This window comes from Triturus cristatus, chromosome 1_1 (genome assembly GCF_964204655.1).
Source record: "Triturus cristatus chromosome 1_1, aTriCri1.1, whole genome shotgun sequence".
Classification (NCBI taxonomy): Eukaryota; Metazoa; Chordata; class Amphibia; order Caudata; family Salamandridae; genus Triturus; species Triturus cristatus.
Window position 1 is genome coordinate 1011526308 of NC_140579.1, and position 26347 is coordinate 1011552654.

The following is a 26347-nucleotide window of genomic DNA, read 5'->3' on the forward strand; positions in this document are numbered from 1 at the left end:
GCAGACCGCAGTTCAGGACAGTCTACCGGAGGAACGTTGGGAAGGAGGCAGGGAAATTATCAAGAAGGAGCACAGAATGCTCAAGGACAGGGGAGGCAGAGAGGAGTAGATCCTAGGACCGGAATAGATGTGGCAGTGTTGAAAAAGACCACAGCTTGTCATCTTTGTCACCAGGTTGGACACTGGAGACGCGAGTGTCCTTTTAACCCGTTAAACCAAGTACAGCAAGAAGAAGAGTTGGCCCAGGTTCCAGTAGCGGACACACTCCCTGTAGTGACGCAACCTAGAGTGACAAAAGGGGGGACGAATGTTCCACAGGTACAGGTTCCCCGACCGCCTAGGATACAGAATATGCAGCAGGGAGCTCGGACTTATGTACAGATGCCTCTATTCGAAGTGAATGGGGAAGACTATTCCGATCCAGCAGCAAGATCTTGCTGGGGAGGAGAAGATGATTGTACGCTTAGAGCGGTCCTAGAAGTAGATCAGAAGGGATCCTTTGTAGTAGCAGAGATAGATGGCCACCCTATGACCTTTTTGGTTGATACGGGGGCTACAAGATCGACCGTAAGATGTGCAGTGATCCCAGATCTACCCCTTTCTGGCCAAACAATCTAAGTTGTTGGGGTAGCGAATAAGAAATTGACTAGCTCACTGACGGAACCAATACCGATTAGAATTGGGAACTTCAGTGACAGACACCAGTTCGTGGTGTGTGATTCTAGTCCAGTCTGTTTATTAGGAAGAGACCTATTGTGCAAGCTTAATTGTACCATCTATTGTACCCCGAATGGAGTGGAAGGTTGCGAACCAGCGTTGGTGCGTGGAAATGTATCCTGCACTCACGGTGGAGGAACTCCCATTTGATCTGAGGGATTCTGTGTCAGTTGAAGTATGGGATCTTAGTGGGGAAGAGATCGGACTAGTTAAAGGTGTAGATCCAGTGAAAATAGAAGTCAAAACAAATGTAGAGTACCCGAGAACTCCCCAGTACAAATTGTCACCTGAAACTATTGAGGGGATTAGACCTGTAATTGAGTCCATGCTTAGACAAGGAATTTTGAGAGAAATAAGGGGTAGTCCATGTAATTCGCCCATAATGGGGGTTGCAGAAACCGAGTGGGAAATTCAGGATTGTGCAAGACTTGCGAAGAATTAATGAGATCGTAGTCCCATGTTGTCCCGTGGTACCGAATCCATCTGTGATCCTGTTTACAATCCCATGCGATGCGGAATGGTTCACCGTGATTGACCTGTGTCAAGCCTTTTTCTCGATTCCTCTGCATGAGGAGAGCCAATTTATTTTTGCGTTTAGGCTGGAAAATCGTGTTTTAACATGGTGTCGTATCCCACAGGGGTACACTGAGAGCCCGTCCATTTTCAATCAGATTTTGAAAAAGAACCTTGAAGGTCTGGTGCTTCCCCAAGAGTCTGTTCTCGTCCAGTACATTGATGATTTGCTTGTGGCGTCAAAAACGGAGGACGCCTGCAGGATTGATACAGTAGCACTGTTGAATTTCCTAGGAGAGAATGGGCATAAGGTGTCTCCAAATAAATTACAGTACTGTCTGAGTGAAGTACAGTATTTGGGTCATCGGATTGAGAAAGGTAAAAGGAAAATTTCACCAGATCGCATAGATGCGATTTTGAGAATGCCCGTCCCAACGACTCGACAGTTCAAATGTTCTTGGGAATGGTTGGCTATTGTCGCCAATGGATCCCGAACTTTTCCTTTCAAGCAAAGCCCTTACAGCGGCTGACGCGCAAAGACGTGAGTGATCCGCTACCATGGGATGAAGACTGTTTAAGGTCATTCTTGAAACTAAGAGGAGAAGCCTTGTGCTGTGCACCAGCTCTGTGAATGCCTGATTACAAGAAGGCATTCGCATGGTTTTGCTGTGAAAGAGAAGGTTGCGCATTGGCAGTGTTAACTCAGTCCATGGGAATGTCCGTAGACCAGTTGCCTATTTTTCGGCTACACTAGATCCAGTAGCCTCTGCGTTGCCCGGATGTCTCAGATCCGTTGCTGCAACAGGTGTCAGTATCGAGAGATGTGAGCATTGTAATGGGTCATCCGCTTACTGTGCATGTGCCACATTCTGTTGAACAGTTGATGACCAGGACTAAAACAAAGCACCTCACGAATAATAGGTTGACACGTTATGAACAAGTCATCCTAGCTGCCGAGAATGTGACGTTGAAGAGGTGTTCGGTTTTAAATCCTGCCACATTGTTACCAATCCCGAATATAGATGATGAAGATTGAGAGGATCATGACTGCCTCGATGTGACTGAATTGTGCACCAAACCCAGACCAGATATTGTGGATGAACCACTTCCAGAGTCAGATGAAATATTCTTTGTGGATGGATCATGTTTAAGAGACAATACGGGTCAGTTGAGAGCAGCATTTGCTGTCTGTACCATCACCGGAGTGGTTGAAGCCGCTTGTCTAGAAGGAGTATACTCCGCACAGGTGGCTGAGCTTATTGCTTTGACTCGTGCCTGTTTGGCCGCAAATGAAATCCGTGTAACGATTTACACCGACAGTCAGTATGGGTTTGGTGTCGGTCACGACTTCGGACAGTTATGGTCCCAGAGAGGATTCATGACATCATCTGGGTCGCCCATTAGAAATGGGGATTAATATGAGACAATTGTTAGAAGCATTGCTAGGCCCAGATGAAATCGCAGTGGTAAAGTGTTCTGCCCATACGAAAGGAAATGATTTTGTGTCACTTGGAAATAATTATGCAGATGAGGTTGCTCGCTTTTGTGCAGAACAGGGATGTGACTTCATGGAACGACATAAGGGGAAATGAAGGGACAACTGACCTCAGTGTGATGCTGGCGATGGCAGATACATGGGAGGAGTTAAAACAATTGCAAGACGAGGTGTCTGACCAGGAACGGGATAGTTGGGTGCGAGCTGGATGTGAGAAGGGAGATGTGGATGTTTGGGTTTCAAGTGATGGAAGAGCGGTGTTACCGGAATGTCTGTTGAATCCAATGGCACGATTGATACATGGTGCTGTGCACCTTGGCAGGGATGCGATGGTGCGAGTGTTTCGTCAAACATGGTACAATACGAAGTTTCGGGCAGCAGCCGAAGCTGTATGTCAAAGATGTGTCACTTGTCAACAAATGAACGTAGGGAAGAGAACAGCTGTGACAATGAGTCACATAGGGAGGTCAGGTGGCCCTTTCAACAGGATGCAGTTGGATTTCATTGAGATGCCAAAGTGTAATGGGTTGAGGTACATATTAGTCGTAGTGTGTGTAATTTCTAGATGGGTGGAGGCTTACCCAACATGCAGGTGTGTAACTGTAGCTAAGTTACTGTTGAGAGAGCTCATCCCGAGGTTCGGGTTCCCGACCTCTTTGGAATCGGACAGAGGAACGCATTTCCACAGTGAAATAATGAAATTGCTTTGTGCTGCCTTGAACATAGATCAAAGGTTACATTGCAGTTATTGACCAGAGGCTTCTGGGATAGTAGAACAAGTTAATGGAACCTTGAAGGCCCGAATGGCAAAAGTGTGCTCCTCAACTCCTCTGAAGTGGCCAGATGCCTTGCCTTTGGTTCTCATGAGTCTCCGGAGTGTGCCCGATAGGAGAACTGGATTGTCACCCCACGAAATATTGGGGAGAGCGATGCGTGTGCCAGCAATACCCGCCTCTGCCTTGATAAATATCACTGATGATGTAAATCTTGACTACTGTAAAGGCCTGGCTGATGTGGTTCATTCTGTGTCCCAGCAGGTGCAGGCAGTAGCTGTTCCAGCCGCAAGTGATCTGTGCCACGACCTGTGCCCAGGGGACTGGGTGTTGGTACGAAAACACGCGAGGAAGAGTTGCTTGGATGTTCGCTGGAGAGGACCGTACCAGATTATTCTGGTTACAAATACGGCAGTGAAGTGTGGGGGACTACCGAACTGGGTGCATGCCTCCCATACCCGTAGAGTTCCAGCACCCTTGGAAGATACAGCCCCTCTCGTGAACGAAAACTCAGCTGAGGTGGCAGGACCATCTGAGAGGGCAAGTAAAGCTGTGAGGGTGACTGACGCAGCTGGTTGTGCACTGGAACAAGCTGAAAGTGAAAGAGAGAAACTCCGAATCAGAAACAGAAGCGGAAGAAGGTGCAGTAGGTGGAGTTGAGCCTAATTCTGCCAAGGAAGAAAGCGGTGGACAGGGTATCAGAAGGGAGAGCAGGGGTGTCTCAGAAGCAGAAAGAGTTTGGCCCGTGAGTCAGAAACGGGTAAATTCGAGAGGGACACCGAGAAGAGATCTTGCCCCAGTATCTGAGGTGACAGTCAGAACTGTGTGAGGAGGATCAAGATCCGGAAGCTCCGAGAAGGTCGAGGAGAGCAAGAGTGCAGTGTCGCAGGTACGCTTCACCTGAGTGGACGTACGTAGCGACGAATGCTAGGACCGATGAGTTCGGGGAGGCTGAGGTCGATTACCCTGGTCAGCGGTCCTCCGGCTCTGAGGGCGGAAGTGTTACTGAAGATACCAGGATTGGAGATCGAAGGAATATGGACTCTCCATATTCCAGATCCACCGCTCCTAAGTAACATTCGTGGTCTGATCTTGGATACATTGGCTTTCCCGAACTTTGCTGTTGTACCTTCTCCCCAAGAACTGAAAAATCTCAAACTTGAAATTTTGCAGGGGGTCCTAGAGTTGTTGGGACTTGCAGTTATTTTGGATTAGTGATGAGCTTTGTCGTATAAGAGCGAAAAGAAGTTAACCTAGGCCCGAGTGGAAGAAGAAAAATTTAGTGACATCTCAGTTGGAGGTATCGAAAAAGGGAAGGAAGCCTTTGCTGATTAGACAAAGTGGAGAATTGAAACGCTAGAAGAGAAAATTAGCTACAGAGGATAATTGTTGCATTGAGATACAAGCCTGAAAGAGGAAAAGACTCTCGCCCATTGTTATTGAACTGGATTCTGAGCACGGAGGAAAGATGGCGGAGGCTAGAAATTCACACCGTAGGGCGAAGACAGTGATAGGTACACTTTTAGGAGTAGTTATAGCTGTTATATTCGCAGTAGTCATAACTTCTTATGCAGTGGCCCACAGGCAGGAGGGGAAGATGCTGGGAACACCTACATCTGTCACTCCCAGTATAAAGAAGGATATTTCAGGAGATAAAAGGGCGATGATGCTAGAAGAGAGTCGTATGTTTCACATAGATTTGTCGAGAGGTGATTTCAAACTTAATGCGTATGCAAAATTGTTGTAAGAGTACGTTGATGCATGGATGCGAAAGATTGCTATGTGTGTATGCAGCTGCCTGCTTCTGTAGATGAGGGTATTAGATACCATCACCTTCCATTGACTTATGGGATTTCTTGCAGTCTATTGCTTAGTCTGTTTTACGAAAGGAAACAGTTTGAGTATTATTTCTCTAATTATGACAGTACTGCCTGACGTACCAGCGTTTAAGCATTTGAATAAGTATGATTATTATAAGTCAGAAGAAAGACTTCTGACTTATTTCATACCGACTACAAGTTTGGATACTGCTTATGCACATAGACATAATTTGACATGTTCATTTTCAGACACTGAAAAGAAATTCATTGGCCAAGTTGAAGACAGATATAGAAAATTAACCCAAGATAAGGATGGGGGAAAAGAAGTCAACAGATTGGACAGATGAAGAGAAACTACATAAGTCAAGGGGAAGTTATGGACCCATAGCTTTGGATCAAGTACAGAGGGGAAATCTGTGTGTTGCTTGTCCGCAGTCGGACAAGGACAAAATCTGGGTTGGACATAGCACATGTGCCCATATCTTTACTATGGAAGATTCAGCTAGGAACTTCTTGCAGGGTCAGATACAAGTCATCCCGACGGTGTATTATGTGTGTGGAAGGAATGCATACGTGAGGTTGCCTGAGCAGTGGTACGGGACTTGTTATTTGGCTGTTATTTTCCCGAAGATATACCATGCCGAGGATTTGGCTCTGCTGGAAACAGGACACCACTCTAGAGCACAGAGAGATGCAAGTGCAGGAGCTGTGATTGGTGATATCTTTGGAGCAACGATACCCAGTCTGGGTGTGATTTTGAATGATGTGAAAATACGAAAGTTAGCAACTGTGGTTGATGAGTTGTCCGTGAACACGGCGAAATCATTGTTGTTGGTGGATGGAGAAATGTTATCGATCAGGACAATGGTTTTACAAAATAGTCTTGCATTAGACGTATTATTGGCAAAAGAGGGCGGAGTCTGTAAATTGTTGAAGGTTCAAGAATGTTGCACGTATATTCCAGACAACAGCAAGAAGCTGAGGAAATATATAGTCAACATTACCAGACTTCACGAAGAGGCTGCAATGTTGGCAGAAGAGAATGTGTGGGAGAAGATTGGAAAAGGATTTGGACATGTGGGAAATTGGTTTGCAGATTTAGGGAAAGGAATTTTCGGATATGTGCTGAAACCAATCTTGATTGTGGTGATTTGTGTGGTCTGTTTGTGGGGACTTGTAAGAGCGTACAAGTGGTACAGAGGAAACAGAGCTGAGAGGATTCTCAGGGGATATGAAAGACGAATGGCGCATATGCAAGATAATCAATATCAGGACCTAAAAAGAATGGAGGGTTTCCGACAGAATAGGATGGTTACCACTTCTGTATAAATGGATTTGTGTGATGACAAGTTGTCAAAGGAGGGGGAACTGAGAGAGCGTTGCTGATGCAAAAATTGTAGGGGTGCACCATATTCACTGTTAGTCAGCACCCGCATATAAAATAAGAATGTTTAAAGAGTAACAGGAATATATTCGTTGAAATAGAAAAGTAGAAATGTGAACAGGCCTCGAGAGAAGAGAAAAGGCCACCAGTTATTAAGAAATGCATTTGTGCATGTGTAATGTTTAGCTTGTAGTAATGTCATGCATTAAGAGACATTAGGTCATGTTAGAAGAATGAAGAAGGTAGTTCTCTTAGAAGTATGAGACGAATAAATTGAATTAGTAGTTGTACTATGTTTAGTTTGAGGCCTAATCATGTATGTAAAGTGAAGGCCTTCGTTTTATTTTAGCCATGTTTTATTAGGACGACAGGATTTTAGCAAAGCTTAAATTGCAGTAAATTGTGAAACCTCATGATGTTAGGGGTTTTTTCCGTTCATCATTTGGCTGCAGGTACAAGGCCATGAAGATCGTTAGTTAGAATAAGTCTTTGTTCAAATGGAATGGAGACAGAAGGAGTAGACAGGAAGGGAGTGAATTGGAATGTGAAGTTGCAACTCCTGGTACAGAAAAGGCCTGGGACCCAAGGTCGACTTTATAAAAAGGAAGTTGAAAGGATCTTAATGGAAACCTACTGGAGGAAGAATCTGCCTGAAGGAGTGTGCTGAAGGGCGTGTACAGCTTTTTGGGGTTTTGTATTAGGGACAGAGCCCCGTGGGTTGAGCAGACTAGACTTAGGAGAGGGACTGAAGGGAGTACTATAGATCGAGCTCTCATATGGTGAAGACTTCTTAGGAAGTTTCACTGCTGACACCTTTTATGCGATCCTCACCTGGAAGGGAATGTTGAGTAGGGATGTCACCTTAGAATAGAGTAGGGACAGAAATGATTTGATTCATGACCTTAAATTTTGACATCACGATTGCCATAGGGTACTTGATGCTTTTGGAAGCTGTAATCCTGTTTATCTTTAGTCGTATGCGGATACTTCATAGACTAGCATTTGTGTTAGTCCCCATTTATCTTTTGTGCCTTGTATTGAGGTGCTTATATATTCAGATGTTTTTGCTGATAATAAAAGGTCAACCTCCAAGATTATGAGTCTTTCTTTCCGAAATGTCAAATTGCGGTAAATACGATTTGATAATTGTGTTTCTTCCCTCTACGCTATTTGGCAAATAAAAAGATCCTGGCGACCTGAGTGGGTTCTTGTAGATAATTGGATAAGAACAAGAATCCGGCGTTCCCAAAGATATAATCAGGAATAATGGCCCAATAGCAGAGCCCTCTCGGCCACTACTGGCTAAGCGAGGTATCAAGTGGGGCCCCAAGCAGGCAGTCGTCCACACACAGTCTCAGCGCGCTTCGGGCCCCTAGCAGAGCGATCTGGGCCCCATCCCCCAGGGTCATCCAAGTAAGGCAATCCAGCAAATATATCCAATCCCCCAGGAACAGCGGAGGTCTCAGTTGAGCCCTCACAGCAGCACAGTGTCGCCATGGCCAAGGGAAAAAGGAGGAAGAGGGTGCCAGCAGTAACGAGCAGTGTGGATGTAGATGCACGCCCGGTGCTCACCTCCTCCAAATAATAGACATCTTGCACTGACAAATAATGCTATTATGATATATTAACGCAAAAATTACTTCATTGCCATCTTAACTGTTTCATTCCAATCAATAATGAAGTTACTTCTTTTTTACAGTTGACTCTCCCAAGGTGTCTATGGCAAGGTAGGTAATGCTTACCCTGAGGGACAGCGATTCAGATACTGCATAACACTGTATGAACAAATCTATGCCTCCTCTAGCGACGAGCAGCTTAATTTAGAGGGCAGTATGGAATAAAAATCTTAAAATAGCTCCATGACTCCCCGATTACACAATGTACATGCGTCGCTTCCCCAATGCCAACATCACCCCTTCCTTTAACTCCCCAACCACCCCACTCCCTCTGGCAGAGCCTCACTCCCACTCTGGCATCAATGCGGCCCTCTGGCACACCGGAGACCATACTTTGTGGGCCCTGGGGAAATGTTAGAAGTACCCAAGCTCTATACGGAGCTCTGTGGCTGACAATCGTGTGTGTACATATCTTTAGATCCGCGTAGCAAACTCATTGGCGCAGAATGCTTTGTTTTACTGATGGATCAGTACCTTGCAATCTCAGTTTTCAAAGTAGATGTTGAGATTTTTAAGTGAATATCTCCCTCTGATGGAAATTTGTAGAACAAGAAGAAAATGTGGACAGAAAGCATTAGGGTTTCCTAGAATGCGAGTCACGGGTATATTTCTACTGCTTCATTTTTATTTTTGATGCTTATTATGTATTCTATTGTTTATTTAGTTAAGTTTTGTTTATTGACAAGAAGTCCTCATTACAGAGTGTTTCAGGAGTGCCCCCTTCAAACTGGTAAGTTAGTTAGGCGTAAAACATTTCCTTCTTGTCGTTCAACAAATTTCCATCAGAGGGAGATATTAAGACGCCTTAACTGGGACACAGGTTAACGTTTGGTAATGTTAATTTATAATAAAAGCCGAGGTGCTCAGGCGCCCAAGTAACCACTTTTTTGATGGAAGAGTGAAAGATAATCCAGATTGTGCTCCTATAATCACTGGATACATCAATGCACCTGTAGCAGGTCCAGTAAGGATCCTGCTAAACACACATTGCTTCACTCATCTGGAACACAATGAATGAACGTCTCGAATACATTTGAGGCCAGGGTCGGGGCCAGATAAGGTGTGACAATGATAAGGCACCACTGTTTTCTAACTCTCGAGCTAGAACGTCCATTGCCGTTGTGGTGACAAGTTCTGAAGATTGGGCTATGGCTAGGAATCCAATACCTAGCAATGAGTGTGAGTGATTTATTGATTGTTGCCTCAATATAAAATTACCTCATAAGCCCTTCATAGAGTGAAATTCTGCATTTTGTAAATTAAATGAATTTAATTGTAATGTGCAAATTACAATGTCAAATAGCATACCCATATAACACAAAATGTGTAACAGGTAATCACACTCAGCCATTATAAGCAAACATTCAAATGAATAAAGTGTAACGAATTACGTTAGTTTAAATACTGACCCCGTTTTGAGTGTCTATTTTATACGGTTAAGGCTAAGAGGCATATTTACACATTTAAGCAGCTGTTTTGCACGATATGTTTCTCTTTCTTCCCACTGCAAATGCTGTATGGTTTCAGAAGCTTTCTGTTGGCTAATGAATAGGTAAATTTGTTATGTATTAGACTAATAGTGAGGTTCATAACGGGTAAGGAGGAAGATTCCAGGAAGGCCATATAGTGGGAAGAGCTGTCTGAACCACAAGATTCAGTTCAGGTTTACAAATCAAGGATATTGTCCTGTATGAGCCATTATAAAGACACGTGAAACTGGGGAGATTACTGTTGTATATTATTGAATGTATTTACTGGTTATGTATTGCTGCTTAGCAACGTCTGGCTTCGACTTCTGGAATCCGGTATGGGGAGTCCAGCAGACGGACAGGCGTTGCTAAGAAGACAGCTGTTGGAGGTTGTGTCCTATGCTTCTTAATAAACTTCCCGCATGAGAACCATTGAGTACTTAATTACTCAAAAATGGCGACGAGGATGGGATGCAGGTGAAGAAGAAGTCATGACACTATCCAAGGTTGAATGTTAACAAAGTTCCTATGTGGGAAGGCACAATGACAAGTTATTAAAAAATCCCAAAGTATTTGAGGGTATTTTCGTAAGAGTAAAATCGGGGACGATTCAACAGAAAGGAAGTTCACAATTTTCTGATCCAAAGAAGATTCTGTTAATGGTGATTTCTTAAAACTTTCAGATGGGAAATGGTGGAATTCTAATCGTGTCCATATGTAATGATACTGAAGTTCGTGAATGGACGAGGGTTTCATCTGACCCCACAGAGTCTAACCCGGTAGTACGCTGTGATCCTAAAGAGGGTCTCATCAAGGGAAGAGACTCCTCAAATTTCGCTCTAAGGTCAGGGACTCCAGCACACGTGTCAGAATACCACCAAGAGAGTTCAGATTATATTTGCAATTAGTTTCACTAATGTTTAATATGATATTTTATCATGACTATGTCTTTATTTCATATAAAAAAAAAAAAAAAAAAAAAGGATGATATGTTGTACATTATTGAATGTGTTTACTTGTTATGTATTGCTGCTTAGCAACGTCAGGCTTCGACTTCTGGAATCCAGTATGGGGAGTCCAGCAGACAGTGAACAGGCGTTGCTAAGAAGACAGCTGCTGGAGGTTGTGTCCTATGCTTCTTAATAAACTTCCCACATGAGAACCATTGAGTACTTCTTAATTACTCAAAAATTACCTTCTCCCAGAGGTTGGGGGAAGACGGATTGGTTCGCAGGAGTGAGAATGAAGAGAAATGTTACAACTAGTGTTTTATGGAATTTTAATTGTGTGTTCCTTACACTGGAGAGAAGATGCAAGAGGAGAGATTTTAGAGGACAAATCTTAAAAAGATGTTTGCTTCGAGCTGAGAGGACAGTTCCAGCCTTTGCCAATCTCCACTGCTTGAGTGCTAAAGCGTCATGCCTGTGCATTCCTATGCTCTCATCAGAAACCTTCAATTGTGTTTCTGAAGCGGACACCTCACCTTACTATGCTTAAAATAAAATGACATTCTCACCCAACCTTCTTTTAGATTAAGGATTTTCCTTTACAGAACACACTTGCTGTATATTCTGCATTCGATTTGTAATTCTTGCCAATCTACTATTTTATCTTATTTTAAATTATTGACTTTTAGATTAGAGTTAGTAATAATGGTGACTAAAAGTTTGGATACTTACCGAACTAATTATTGATTTGAACTAATTTGTTAATAAATTCCTTTTAAACTCATTCCTCTTAATTGCTTTGAAGTCTCAATCAGTCTTCGCTTTTTATATGTAACTAATGTGAATGATAGCTCCTCATCTATTCTCCTTGTCGACTAATAAAGGTCCATGCGATCAATGGCGGAACTTGTGTGTTGATTATACTCAACGTCGGAGATACAAAAATCCCTGCTCTGACACCCTCCTGACACTATCCCAATCACAAAGTGTAATAACGTGAATCCACACCAGATGAAGATATGTGGTAGGAGGTATTTATTACAGCCTCAACCAACAGCCAGCATATATCAACTGTCATGCATAGAACCCTGCATGAGAGAACCTCAGAACAAGCTGGTTCCATGCCCAGTGTTCTGGCATGGAGCCATGTTACATCATTACACTTCTTCCTCTTTACATTAGAAAAAAAGTAACATGAGAACAAGAAACAAATTTGAACAGAAAGAAAAAGAGGGTAGAAAGAACTACACAAAATCACGCAAATGTAAAGGAAACCTGCGTGTTCTGACACTCCTACAAGTATTATCAGACCTTAAATCAATGTCAGAGGGAAAACGATAAGAAGTATCATCCCTCCTGTCGGCCACACCACACCCCCCAAAATGTGCTACACGACTATGATTCCAGATGCGACCATCATCCGTCTTGACAGCATTTTTAAACAGCTTAATGATAGTTTTTGGAGAGGTATATTTTGACCAATTTTGACACCCAACAGGAGCTTTGACCTTTACTTTATCTCCAACCTCAAAATTTGTAACTTTCGCATTATTCCTTTTATCAACATAAATCTTCCTTTTGTTTTGCAGAGACACTTCTTGGTCTCCCCATTCCCCAATACCATTGTTTTTCAAACCCTTCCCAGCAACCATCCAGCCAGGACACAAACAAGTATTTGGAGACCTTCCCCTGAGCAGTTCAAAAGGAGTCTTCCCCGTTGATGCACGAGGAGTGTACCTGTAGGCTGTTATACGTCCCTGCAGTTCTTTTCTCCAATCTAAACAGTTTACCTTTGCTAATTGTATACTCTCCTTTAAAGTCCTGTTAAATCTCTCCAAAGCACCATTCGCCTCTGGATGATAGAACGCAATTTTTTTATGTACCATTCCACAGTTTACAAAATACTCCTCCATCTGAGCAGAACAGAACTGCGGACCATTGTCAGAAAGAATAGAGTTAGGAAAACTCTCGCGTTTGAACACAGATTCTAAAAAACTGATCACAGAATGAGAAGTGATCTCTCTCACCAAACTCACCTCCACCCATCGTGAATACAAATCCAGCAACACCAACAGGTAAGGAGTCTGATGTTCTCCATGCAATGGTCCCACAATATCGATAGCTAATTCATCCCATGGACTTTTTGGTAAACTTCTACAAACCATAGGTGAACATCTTGGTTTGAGCACCTTATCACTAGCTTGACAAGGTGTACACTCCCTAACAGTACGTTCCACCATCAAATCTAATCCAGGCCACCAGAAATCCTGACGGATGCGCTCTTTGGTTTTAGAAATGCCCATATGCCCTTCATGAGCCATGTTCACGATGACTTCTCTCAAACTCAATGGGGGAATCATTCTTGTGCCCCTCATTAGAACACCATCAACAACGGCTAACTCATTCGCAACTAACGACCAAGGTTTAACCAGACTTCGAGACTTATGCTGTTCCAAAAGAGACATCACAGAACACAATTCACTATCCTTTTGCAACTCATCCCTCCATTCATCTTCCTTTACAGCCCCCAGCGTAACATCACAAACTCTTATGCCACACTCAGCATCACATTGATCATTTTCATCCTGAGATTTATCATTCTCTACCACCTCCACCAATCTCGACAGACAGTCTGCCGTTACATTTGCCTTTCCTGGAATGTATTCAAACATGAAGTTATACTCCTGTAAGGAAATGACCCATCTCCTGATCCGAGGAAATTGAGTCCAAACCCTTCTTCTCAAAAATTTCTTTCAGGGGTTTATGATCAGACCAGACTACGAAAGAAGATCCCCACACAAATTCTGAACTTGTTTATGGCCCAGAAAATTGCCAACGCTTCCTTCTCTATAACAGAATAACCTATCTCTGCCCCTTTCAAGCATCTTGAAGCACAAGCTATTAGCACCTCTTGGCCCTTCCTGATCTGAAAGAGAAGAGCACCCAGCCCCTTTATACTCGCATCAGTAACAATGAAAGTGGGATTCCCAGGTACAAAAGCTTGTAAGTTTGGTGCATTCCTGAGATCATTTTTTACTTGTTTAAACTCTGTACCACACTCTTCCGTCCAAACAAACTCTGCATTCTTACACATCAACTTCCTTAGATTTACTGTCTTATCTGCAAAATTTCGTATAAATTTGTTATAAAATTCTGCCATACCTAAGAATGAAGAAACCTCATCTTTTGTACACGGTTCTTTTAACATTTCGATAGTGTCCACCAAATCCTTTTAAGGACTCACCCCCTGCCGTGAAATATGATGACCCAAATAGTCCAGTTCAGTGACTCCAAATTTACATTTGCTTCGCCTAAGAGATAACCCAGCATCAAGCATCCTTTTAAGCACAGCATGCACCCTCATCATGTTCTCTCACGTCTCTCCCACATATTAATACATCATCCTGGTAGCACTTTACGCCTGAAATGCCTTTAAAAAGATCTTCCATACTCCTCTGGAATACTGAAGCCGCAGAAACCAGCCCAAACCGCATACGCAAAAACTTGAAGGCCCCCATTGGCGTAATAAAAGCCGTTAATTCTTGACACTCTTTACTTAACGGAACCTGATGGTATGCTGATGCCATATCCAGAGTGGTAAAATAACCAGCACCATCCAACGATGATACTAATTCCTCAATATTGGGAAGTGGGAACTTGTCAACCACCACTTCTTTATTTAAGGCACGAAGATCCACACAAACGGATTTCATTATTTGGTTTACGTGCCACAACAATGGGAGCTAACCACTCCGTTGCCTCTACAGGCTGTATAACACCAGTGGACAACAATTTATCTATCTCTTTTTGTACAGCATCTTGGATACAAATGGGAATGCGTCTAACTTTTGCCACAACTGGTACTGCACCCTGTTTCAACTTAATATGGTGATTGTACCCCTTTAAACACCCCAAGGTGTCACTGAACAATTCACCAAACGCTCTCACAAACTTGTTTTCGTCACCCTCAATAGATTGTACCTGAACAGATGGATGTGCATTAGGATTGAGAATGACACCCAAACGTGCTTGATGACTCCAGCTCAACAAATTATCGCCCCTCTCAGCAACATAAATCCTAGCATCAGTGAACCTACCATTGTACTCAATGCAGTCATCAAAATAACCTAATAACTTAATTGGCAACCCACCATAACCCGTAGGTTTAATATTAGGTTTGAACAGTTTCTTCCTTCCTTGAAAATTCTTCATAAAAAGATCCTTTGAGAGAAACGTGATGTGAGAGCACGAATCAAATTTCATTTTGACTCTAACATCCCCCACCAAAACCCACTCAGAGGGATGTTCCACCTCACTCTCACTAACTTGAAAACTGACTTCCTTTATTTCTGATCTAGAATCTCTCCTATTCCTCATCCTACAATTTTTTCCAAAATGTCCTCTTTTTCCACAAACATTGCAAGTAACCCTATTAGCAGGACACTCACTTGCATTAGCCATGTGTCCAAATCTTCCACATCTGTAGCAACTTCCCTGAAAAGGTGTTGCAAACCTCCTATTCCCTTGTGTCTTTCCTGCGTTTTTTTCTATTACAACACCTTTCTCACAGACACCCTCAATTTTTTTCCTTCTCATCTTTTTGTATGACTCGACACTCCACTTCTTGTGCTTTTACACTGACCTTGTCTTCTTTATGTTCTTTACTTAGTTCTCCAACACACTTTAACATATGCTCTACCCTTTTTGCAATACTAACAACCTCATCCAACGGTGGCTCGTCCTTTAGTCAGAGTTCTTCCCTCACTTTATCACTGCAACACCTCAGCACAAACTGATCTCTAATCCTTTCCTCTACCAACGCCCCAAATTTACAACTTGAAGCCAACTTCCGTAAAGCCGTAATATATTCTTCAACACTCTCCTCTTTCCCTTGCTCCCGCAAACCAAAATGGTACCTTTCCATAATAGTACTAATCTTTGGCAAGTAATGTAAATCTAGTTGTCTTGCACATATTTCATATTCATTCAACCCCCTCTGATCAGTTTGCTACAATGGAGGTAGATTTTCCAACACCTCCTGTCCTTCACCCCCTAAACAATGTAACAAAAGTGCCTGCTTCCTTTCACCACTCAAATTCGTACCACACACCCTTGCATAATTCTCAAAAATCTTTTTCCATTTCTTCCACTTAATAACCGGTTCTCCTGGATCTGACAAGAAAAACGGCGGCGCTGTAACATTCTGCATCCTCACAAGAGGTGTAAAACACTTCTTCCCCACAATATATTCCAAACCCTACTAGTTGCTAAAAGTACTTAAAGTCCATCAGGTGTGTCAGTCACCGTATGTCCCAGCACGATACCGCTATATCAAACACGTTTCTTGAGGTGTGTTTGTCACCGCAGAGATGACCTTTTCAGTTTAATTCATTTTACAACGCTCAAATACTTGTATTCCACAAGTGCAATAAAGTTTCCAAAGAAATGTATATTCCCGTGACCACAAACCAATATAGTGATCCTTATCCAGTCTCCGTCTAAGTTTCAACTTCGAATAGACCGTCGATGATCTTCTTCGATGTCCTCCAACAAATGTGCTGCAAAATTTTTTTTTTAAATACAAATTATTCCTTCTTCCTCATCTAAGATGGCCGCCACAAAACATTTGGTCCGTTTTCTTCAGGCAGTTGGGCTTGCTTTCTCTTTGAGCAATCTCGGATCGTTTTCCTCACTCCAAATGGCCGCAACCAAACATCCGGTCTATTTTCTTTAGTTAATCTGGCTTGTTCTTCTACTTTCACCACACTCAAGATGGCCACCAACAATTCCCACAGCCTTCAGTCCTTTTTCAATTGCTCACTGACCTTCTGACGTCGTGAAGCATACAGAGACCACTTAGATCCTCAGTACATGCTCAAACAGCTTTCCACAAAGCCCCTACAACCGCAATTTCCCACTTTTCTCCGCTAGAACATGCTGCAAGACGCTCGATCCTCATCCAGCACGTCTCTAAGTTATCACCGTTTTGCTCTTAAATAATCCAAGCTCTTCCTTCTTTGTTGTTGTTGAGGCTGTCCCTCTTGGCAGACCGTCCAGCATTTTGTGAATTCGCGATTCACAATATAATCACGAAATCAGCTAAGGAGCGCGATGAATGCAATATTTACCAATTTGGCCACAAAAAAAGGTGTCCCGGCAGACACTGGGCAGAAGAAAAAAATCTCATGGCAGACGCCGCTTGCGGGCATCCCTATCTCTGCAGACGGGATCCTGGCAGCCCGTGCAATAGACACTGTAGATGTGGACTCTCAAGAAGCAGCTGTGCGCCTTTCATTTAACGGATTGGGAATGGTGTTAGGCGTCTGAGGAAGGGAAAAGCCAGGATGTTGTGTGCACAAGCCAAACTTGTGATTCTTAACCACTTCCGAAGCTAAATATTTCAGCGCTGGAAAGCACAGGGGATCGGAAAGATGAGATCTAATTTTACATCTGCAGCAGTTTTAAGGCTATAGACACCTGATTCGAGTAGTCAGCAGGAATGTGACGAAAACAGTGTAAATAAAGGAAACTGGCACAAAACGAAAACAAAGCAACTTTTGATGCAGGTCAATTTGACATTGGGTCTTTTCTCCTCTTGGAGGTAAATAGGATAGTGAGATGGCAACAATTCATAAATGAAAACCGTGCCTAAGCAAACCAATCACTGAGAAATCCTCATACGAGGTTAATATTTTATTAAAACGTTTGTTCTAGTTTGACTTGTCAATTCCTACCGAGAAAGCCACTGCTGGTTCAGAGCCCTTTTCAGGCTGTGACCAGGACTGCTTAATTTGCACTGGTGACAAAAATTACTAGGGGTGCAGGCCACGTTCCGGCTAAGCAACTCTAGGCAGGCACAAAGGGTGCCCACATTTTGGGGTGGTGACAGAAACGGCAGGAGGTGACCTAGCTAACTGAGGCAACTTTCCCTAGTCCCAAACATGACAGCTTTTTAAGGAGCATATGTTCCATCTGATTTTAACAAATCAGCAGCACAAACTATACCCATGGGCCAACACAGATAGATGCAATCCGACTAAAAACTGAAAAGCCTAAACACAATTTATAGAAATTCTGGCCTGATTACATTGGATTGGAATAGTCTTAACTTAAAAATTTTAGGTTTTTCCCATAAAACTATAGGGCGATTCTGGGTTGTGATGCTGGGAAGGACCAGAGTTCAGGCCTGACTGAATGATCCTGGGCAGAAAAGAGCTGTATCAATCACCTTTTCCTGTGAATCTCGTGGGGGGGAATTTAAGCATGTGGAAATTTTCTGGTCGGAGGATTCCTTTGTGGGTCACTGGATTTCTTGGTTGCAGAGGTACGCCAGGGGGTTGCATGTTCTTTTAATGGATTGGCATGCTACTTGAATGTAACCCCTGCCATCGCCCCTCCCAAGGCTGTATCACCTATAAGAAGCAATGGGTTCCCTTTTCAAAAAGCAAATGAAAAGTCAGTCTGCATTTTGAAGGTGTACTTTGGGATGGTGGTGAAAGTAAAGCTTTGGTCTTAGATCGAGGACCCAGTGACGGAGGGTGTGGGTTTCTGAACATTACACAGGACGACACATCAAGGATGGGGACACACATCCTGGTGGCAGAAGATTGGGGTGCGTGTAGCATATTAAACTTGGCGGTACTGGTCCAGAGAAGCAGATACAGAACAATGGAAGATAGTGTATGAGATACCCCACCCCCTCCCCCAATTTGCACATTGGCATGGTGGCTTCAGACTGGAAGACTCCTGCACGTCATACTGCACAACGGAGGAAGAAGGTGTCGTTCTCCTCATTCTGGAGGGCGAGGCATGAGTTTGGACAAACAGTAAATGCCTAGTGTACAGACTTAAGGTCACAATTATATTAACATTGCAATTATTACATAAATTATACTAAAGACAAAATGAGAACCAACATTTATTTTTCATTACAAAAATTAATTTTTATTAATAATCAATTATTTAGCAAAAAAAGTAATTTCCTACTAAAATAACACCCCCATTTACACTCATTCATACAACATGTGACTATAAATCAATTAAAAATTAGAATTTTCTTTGTTTCTAACGGTACAATAATGACAATCAGTTTCTAATAATTATAGAGAAAGTGTGGCACAACACTTGGTAGACTGCTGTATTCTTTCAATATATTGATACGCTAATTCTTGGATTTATCTGAAAACAGATGAACAGATGGAAATAGGCCATTAGAATGGTGGCTTTTACGCACAGCAGAAGAGAACATTACTTTCTATTTCTTGATGCTAATGTCGAAAAATGCTTTATTTCGATGTTAAAATGTCCCACGTTTCTCTTGTGTTTTGTATTTTGGCAATACTTAATAAGGCCAACGGCACTGATATTCTATTGTCGACAATAAGAGCTAGTTCAAATTATGTTCAGGGAGCCGGTTGAACTGAAATAAAAACGGTTTCGGTCTGCTGCTTGTTTAAAGGTTAACCTCGTTCTAGGTTTGCTGCAGTAAAGCTTTCTGCCGTCTAATTGATGCACGAGGGATCTGGGCAAAAAAAGGGTTTCTTAATAAAATAATGCTCCGCTAACCAGTCAAGCTAAAGCATGTCAGTTTCCATCTACTCGGGGTTCGTTTTTTTGGCTCGGGTTATGTAATGGAGTCTCGATAGGGCAACCGTTTATAATAGAGCATTCTGTTATACTGCCATTTAACAAGCGCATGACTGAGGTGTGCGATAACAAGCTACTCAATAAAGCAGTGCTCATCCTGCCGGCGAGAACTTACTTGTTTTATAACATCTGAATTCCGGATAGAGAGTCCTCCGCACAACTCGATCTCCGCGTAAAGACTACCCCGATGTATGTTCACTTTCGTATGAAGTAGTAGTGGACTCTGTCACATGGTGTTCACTGACCAATCACAGTGAATAACACGTGACGAGGGATAGCCAATCACGCGCAGTGTGAACAAAAACTTTATTTGTTCAGAAATACAAACAATCAGATGAAAACCATTAGTTGTTTGAACCCCAATACCCTGGCTAATGGCTTTAGGGGCTGCAGATGATATCTTCTCCTTCCCGTTGATAAATGTATTTTAACTCTTTAGTATGCATCAATTCTGGGCAGGAAACTATTATCATTTTTTTTTAAACTCAAAGTTGTTGTTATACTCCAAGACTAAGCATTTATAATGGGAGCGGGGCATTCCATTTGAGAGAGGCGATACGTTCAACTGGTGTTGTATCATATCACCAGCTCCATGTAATTTCTTTGTTTAAGCCTCGTGCAAATGTGTTTCAGGAAAATATCCAATAAACTTCTCTTCTTTTCCTTATTTCTTGAGAGTCAATGCCCATCTTATCATTGATTTTTTCCAAGATCAGCTAATTAATTTGTTCATGTGCTGCAGATCGTAGCGTATAAATTCTCCCTACTTCCATGGACAGAGTAAACCTACAGTCGCACGCACATACACACATCATACGCTAGGGCCCATCACACTAACATTCATTCTATTACTCTATCCACACTGAATATAGTAGAGAAACCTAAACCAATCTGCATCTAAACGAGGTCAATGCGACCATAAAGATATTGTCCTGAGTCATGATTTAAAACATAGGAAATACATCTGTAACTCAATAAATGACAAAGAAATAACCACCCGACACTGGAATTCAAACAAATGGTTGTTTATCTAAATTAGTTCAAATGAAAGTCAATCAATAGCAAAATCATTATTCTCATAGTTACCTATTCTAGCTAAATGGGTCAGGACAGGTCTCTCAATAAAGTCTCTCGTGCTGCCGTCCTCAGCATAGGTTCAGGAAGAAGTGGCCTCAAAAATCCGTATGCAATGCCACAGACCCTCTCTAGTCTAGTATATTTATAACAAACCTAGCGAAATAAAAGTAACAAACAAATTCTGAATGTCCGTTGAGCCGCTGAGCAGAGCGAGCAGGAAAGGATGTCGCTTGGTAACATTTAGAAAACCTCCGCTCAGAAAAAAATCACAAAAATAAAAACACGGAAGAAGGAAACTCGAGTTTGCAAGCGATACATTTATGAATGCTCTTCCTTGGTACCATAGCAGAGCCACCGCAGGTTTATCGTAGTTCATTGTGGCTTTATTCTTTTCCAAGGGCAATTGGAAGCATGCCCAGAGCTGCTGTCCTCACGGAAACTTTTAATTCAGACAGATGCTGTGGTCAGGTGACTTTCAACCATGTTCAGCAAGGCCTCTCGTCACATCTCAATCACTCGAGCGCAGGCTGTAAATAGCAGCCATCTTGGTTTAGGCCAAAACAGACCATCTTAATTAAAAGAAACACAAAACAACGTTACCACATCACAATGATTATACAGTGTTAATCCCCACTAATACCCTTATGTGTATGTAATTACCTAGCTGTCTGCAACACAAGGAAGCATTATAGCACACGTTATTTTAAAAGCGTAAACATGAAACAAATAGTACTTTAACGACAATCATTTAATTAAATTGCACATATTATTAAACAACATATATGCATTCCCACATGTAGTTTTCTCTCATTAGTGATGTTGGTTAATCAAGACTTTTAACAAAACTAATAATTAGTGATTATAAATTAGTAATTTTAATCATAACATATAGACAAAACTGGAGCTTAAAAGTCAATAAATTTTCAACAGAAAACTCTGCTCCAGCAATCCCCCCTTTGGTGATATATTATCACCACAAAAACCAACCCAAAAAAAAAATGTTGTCCCAATTTTTAGGAGAAATTGAAAATGTCTTTTATGACACAACATTAAACACCAGACTCTCTCACATCATCCCTCTTCGACTCCAAGTAAACACTCTCCCTCAATTCTTCTAATTCTATTTCTTGTGGGTCTCTCTTTGACCTCTTTTGTTTCTTTGCATAATTACCTCTAATTATTCTCTTTTTCCCTCCCCTGTTTTTACAACACAAGCACCCCAATCTTAGTATCAATAAAGCAACAATTACACATGTCAATGGAAATAATATTTTGCCAATAATGGTACTACCTATCTTAGCAATAAAACTCTTAACAGCAACTATTTTATTAGCTATTTTAGTCCAGATACTTTCAGCTTCCAGTGGTACTAATTCTTCATGCAAATCAGTAATATTTTTGATATAGACCTTTAGATCTTTGCTTTCATCAGGAATGTAAGTGCAACAATGTTGAACTTTCAGCATTCCACAAACTCCACCCTCCTTGGCCAATAGAATATCAAGGGCAAGTCGATTTTGCATAGACATGGCACGTACGGCAATCATCTCCGTATTTACCAAAAGAAACCCTCCAGCGGTACTTGTCGATAAGCGATCCACCACTGTTGACAGTTTCCGAATTCCATATGCATTTAAAGAAATTCCCACTGCTGGAATTAAGGCTCCAAAAATATCACCTACGATTTCTGACCAAGTTTCTCTCTTAAAACGTGTTAGTAAATTAATATGTTCTACATCTTCTATCCTATCTATATGAAAAATCTTTGGAAAGACCAGGCCCACATAACATGTGCCATACCAATGGTCAGGCAACTTGTAATAAGCCTTGTTCCCACAAACATAATACACTCCTGGGAAAACTGGATCTTCTCCACCTTTAAAACCCCATCCTGTTGCAATGAAGTATGTATCATGACACTCACTAGTCCCAACAAAATAATTATCATATTGGGATTTCTTTCTGGTAATGCATAGTTTACCCTTCTGTGGTGCATCTAAAGCTAAAGTTGGACTAGCCCCATTCCTCAATTCCTTTCCCATTTCAATATCCCATATTGTCTCACTCACTTTATATTTCCCTGCCTTTTCATGCATGCTCATTCTCCTTTCCTCTACCATGTCTAGGAAAGCCTTCTCCTCTTCTTTCAAACTGCAAATTAAATTGTTTCTAAAAATGTAATCTAATGTTAATTCTTCTTTCTCAATAAAAATCTCACCAAAAATGTTAACTTCTTTAGCTGGATTCAGCTTTTTATTCATAGGCAATTGCCCAAAAATGTTATCTTTATTAGACATTTCATAATCTATTTCCCCTAACAAATAAAAAACACTACTTAACACACTACATGAAATCCCATACGTAGCTGGTAAATGGTGATAAGTAACACCTTCTGAAACGGATGCAGGTAACTGCATACAGATGTAGCAATCCCTAACTTCCATTGTCTTTACGTATTCGTACAACAACTTTGAAAAAATATTGCTAGAAAAATCATTAATTGACCTATCTTTATGTATGTAAATGTTACTAATTCTAGTCGGAACTATTTTCTGTGAACTCTTCTCTATGTTAGTCACATTCTCAGCATGTATTCCAAAAATATCTATTGTAACTCTAAAAGTAACTAGTAAAGCTAATACACTCTATAATAGCACTAATAATCCAGTACAGCAGCAGCACATTCTACACCATCTTTTCAAGAAGGCACATCTACTTTGATTATTCTCTGTGTTAGCCATTATACTACTTTGGCAGTGTCTTTTGACTTAGCCTCTTCTACTCCACTACTGAAATTTAGATCTCTATATTATCTCAAACAGTTAATTTCAGACTTTCTTCTTTTCACTTTTCTCCAAGTGACTCCTTTAGTTCACTCAATTTGGATTTTCATCACTTTTCACTTCTTCTTCTGCAACATCAAACTGTATCAGATCTTCAACAACATCCTGAGCATCCGACTCTTCTCCAATGTCAGTCAAGATAACTTTCAGGATTCCAACAGTTTTCTCCTCAACCACTTCTCGTACGGTCCCCTCTGGATTTCCTTGACTCTCTGCCTCTTCACCTTCAGACAGTGCCACATACGTCCATTCCGGTGACCTATACTTCTGGTTAGGTTTTCTGATTCTCTTGAGCTTTCGATGAATTTGCTCGTGTCAGTCTGTACCTCAGTCTCTTTATCCTGTTAGGCCAAAGATCTCCTCTTACAACCCTCTTTGGTCTCACTTCTTTATTATTTCTTTCTCCAATCCAAGTTCTCTTTCTCAGAACTCAACCCTCTGATTTTCCATTTTCACTCTCATCTGATTCTGTTTCATTTGCCTCTTGTTCTTCAACAATTTTCTTTCGCTCCACAGTCTTTTCCACCACTGATTGAGATTTCCCTATTTCTGTCCCTCCTCGGGTCTCCGACACGCAATCTTCTTGCTGTCTACTTGTCCCTTCACCTAGCTTATCAGGAATGTTCCCTACACCTCCTCGGGGGTCTTCAGCAATCTGTCCCTCTCTATCTTCTTCTGACCCTGCTTCTTCAGGTGTAATCTCAAGTGGATTTTCAACCTCTTCATCTGATTCAGGTGTAGTTTCTGTGGAATTGCCCTTTTCTCTTCTTTCTTCTCCACTGCTTGTTGGAACTTCAGGCACTCCTACAGAATCCGACCTCTCCTCTGAGACTCCCAATGTTTCTCTTGAAGCCTCTCTTGGAAAGAAAAAAGAATCACCTGACTCTCTTTCTCCTTCACCCCTTTCAGGATTCTTTCTTCTTCTCACTGGTTCAGTTTCTGCATCATCACTGGAATCTGACTCTTCAAAATACTCTTTACCAGTCCCTTCTTTTGGATTTGGAACTCTTAGAGTATGACTCGCATGCACCCAGTTTTTCACACCAGCACACTTTATTGCAGTTGTCGTAGTCAGAATAACTTGTCTTGGCCTTCCCCACCTTGGAACCAAGCAATTTCTTCTTCTGTGCACCTTAATCCTCACCCAGTCCCCTGGACTCAGATCATGAGCTTGCTTCTTCTCAAGTGTGGTAGCGTCTTCTCCAACCTTGTGAAACACAGAATGAACTGCGTCAGCCAGGCCTTTACAGTAATCCAAAATCATGTCATCAGTTATTGTCATCAACTTGTTGACAGGCACAAATGCATGTCTCATCGCACGTCCCATTAATATTTCGTGCGGACTCAACCCTGTGGTTCTATCTGGAGTAGACCTAATAGTCATCAGCACTAGAGGCAAGACATCAGGCCATTTCATTCCAGTGGCTAAACACATCTTACCAATTCGGTTTTTTATTGTGCCGTTCATCTGCTCAACAACTCCAGAAGCCTCTGGTCTGTATGCACAATGTAGCTTCTGCTGTATGCTCAATGCTTCACAAATTAAACCCATGAGCTCATTGTAGAAGTGTCCACCTCTGTCAGACTCAATTGTCACTGGGAACCCGTACCTAGGAATCAACTCTCTTAACAGTAACTTTGCAACTGTTATTACATCATTCCTCCTAGTCGGATAGGCCTCCACCCATCTTGAGAACAAACAGACTACCACTAGAACATACCTCAATCTGTTCACTTGGGGCATTTCAATGAAATCTATTTGCATTCTGGTAAAAGGACCTCCTTCTCTGCCTATTGTTCCTAGACTCACCACTGTCTTCTTTCCAGTATTGAACTGCTGACAAATCAAACATCTTTGACAGATGCTTTCTGCAATTAGCCTGAACTTTGCATTGTACCAGGTTTGTTTGAATGACCTAATCATTGCGTCCCTCCCCAGATGTCCCTGGCCATGATACATTCTTGCCATTGTCGACAACATGGAATTGGGCATGACTGGTCTACCATCTCTATAAATCCAAACATGATCTGTCTCTCTTGGGGCACAACCTGCCTTTATCCAATCTCTCATTTCCTCATCTCCTGCCTCATCCTGCAACTGTTTCACTTCATCCCACGTTTCTAGGACATTAGTAAACATCACAGAACAAAAATACATTTCCCTCTCTCGTGCCCTATTAATCGAATGATTGTTCTTTGCACAATACTGTGCTATGTCATTGGCAAAACGATTACCAAGAGTAACAAAATCATCTCCTTGTCCATGAGCTGCACATTTCACAACTGCTAGCTCTTTAGGCAGCTGTATCGCCTCAAGCAACTTCCCAATCACTTCAGCATTCTTTATTGGAGTTCCACTCGACGTCAAGAAACCTCTCTGTAGCCAAAGCTGGCCAAAATCATGAACAACTCCAAATCCGTATTGACTATCAGTCATCACAGTCACTCTCAGATTCTTCCCAATTTTGCAAGCTTTCGTCAATGCCACCAATTCAGCCACTTGAGCAGATCTTACTCCTTTCAAAGGCGAAGCTTCCATAACTTCTGAAACCTTGCACACTGCATATGCTGCACTCAGCACACCATCATCAGTTCTCAAACATGATCCATCCACAAACAGCACATGATCACTCTCAGGCAGTGGTAAATCTCTTATGTCTGGTCTTGGTTTTGTGCAGTAATCAAGCACATCCAAACAATCATGATCAACATCATCTCCCACATTCACATTGTCAGCATCTGGTAGAAGTGTCGCTGGATTCACATTCACACATCTTTCAAGAGTCACATTTGATGCTCCCAGAATTATTTTCTCATATTTAGTCAGCCGACTATGTGACATGTACTGAGTCCTGCTTCTTGTCAAAAGAATTGCCACATCATGAGATACGAATACCCTTACAGGATATCCCATTATTATACCCTCACTCTGTTCCAAGCTTCTGCATGTAGCAGCTACTGCTTTCAGACAACCTGGCAAACCCACA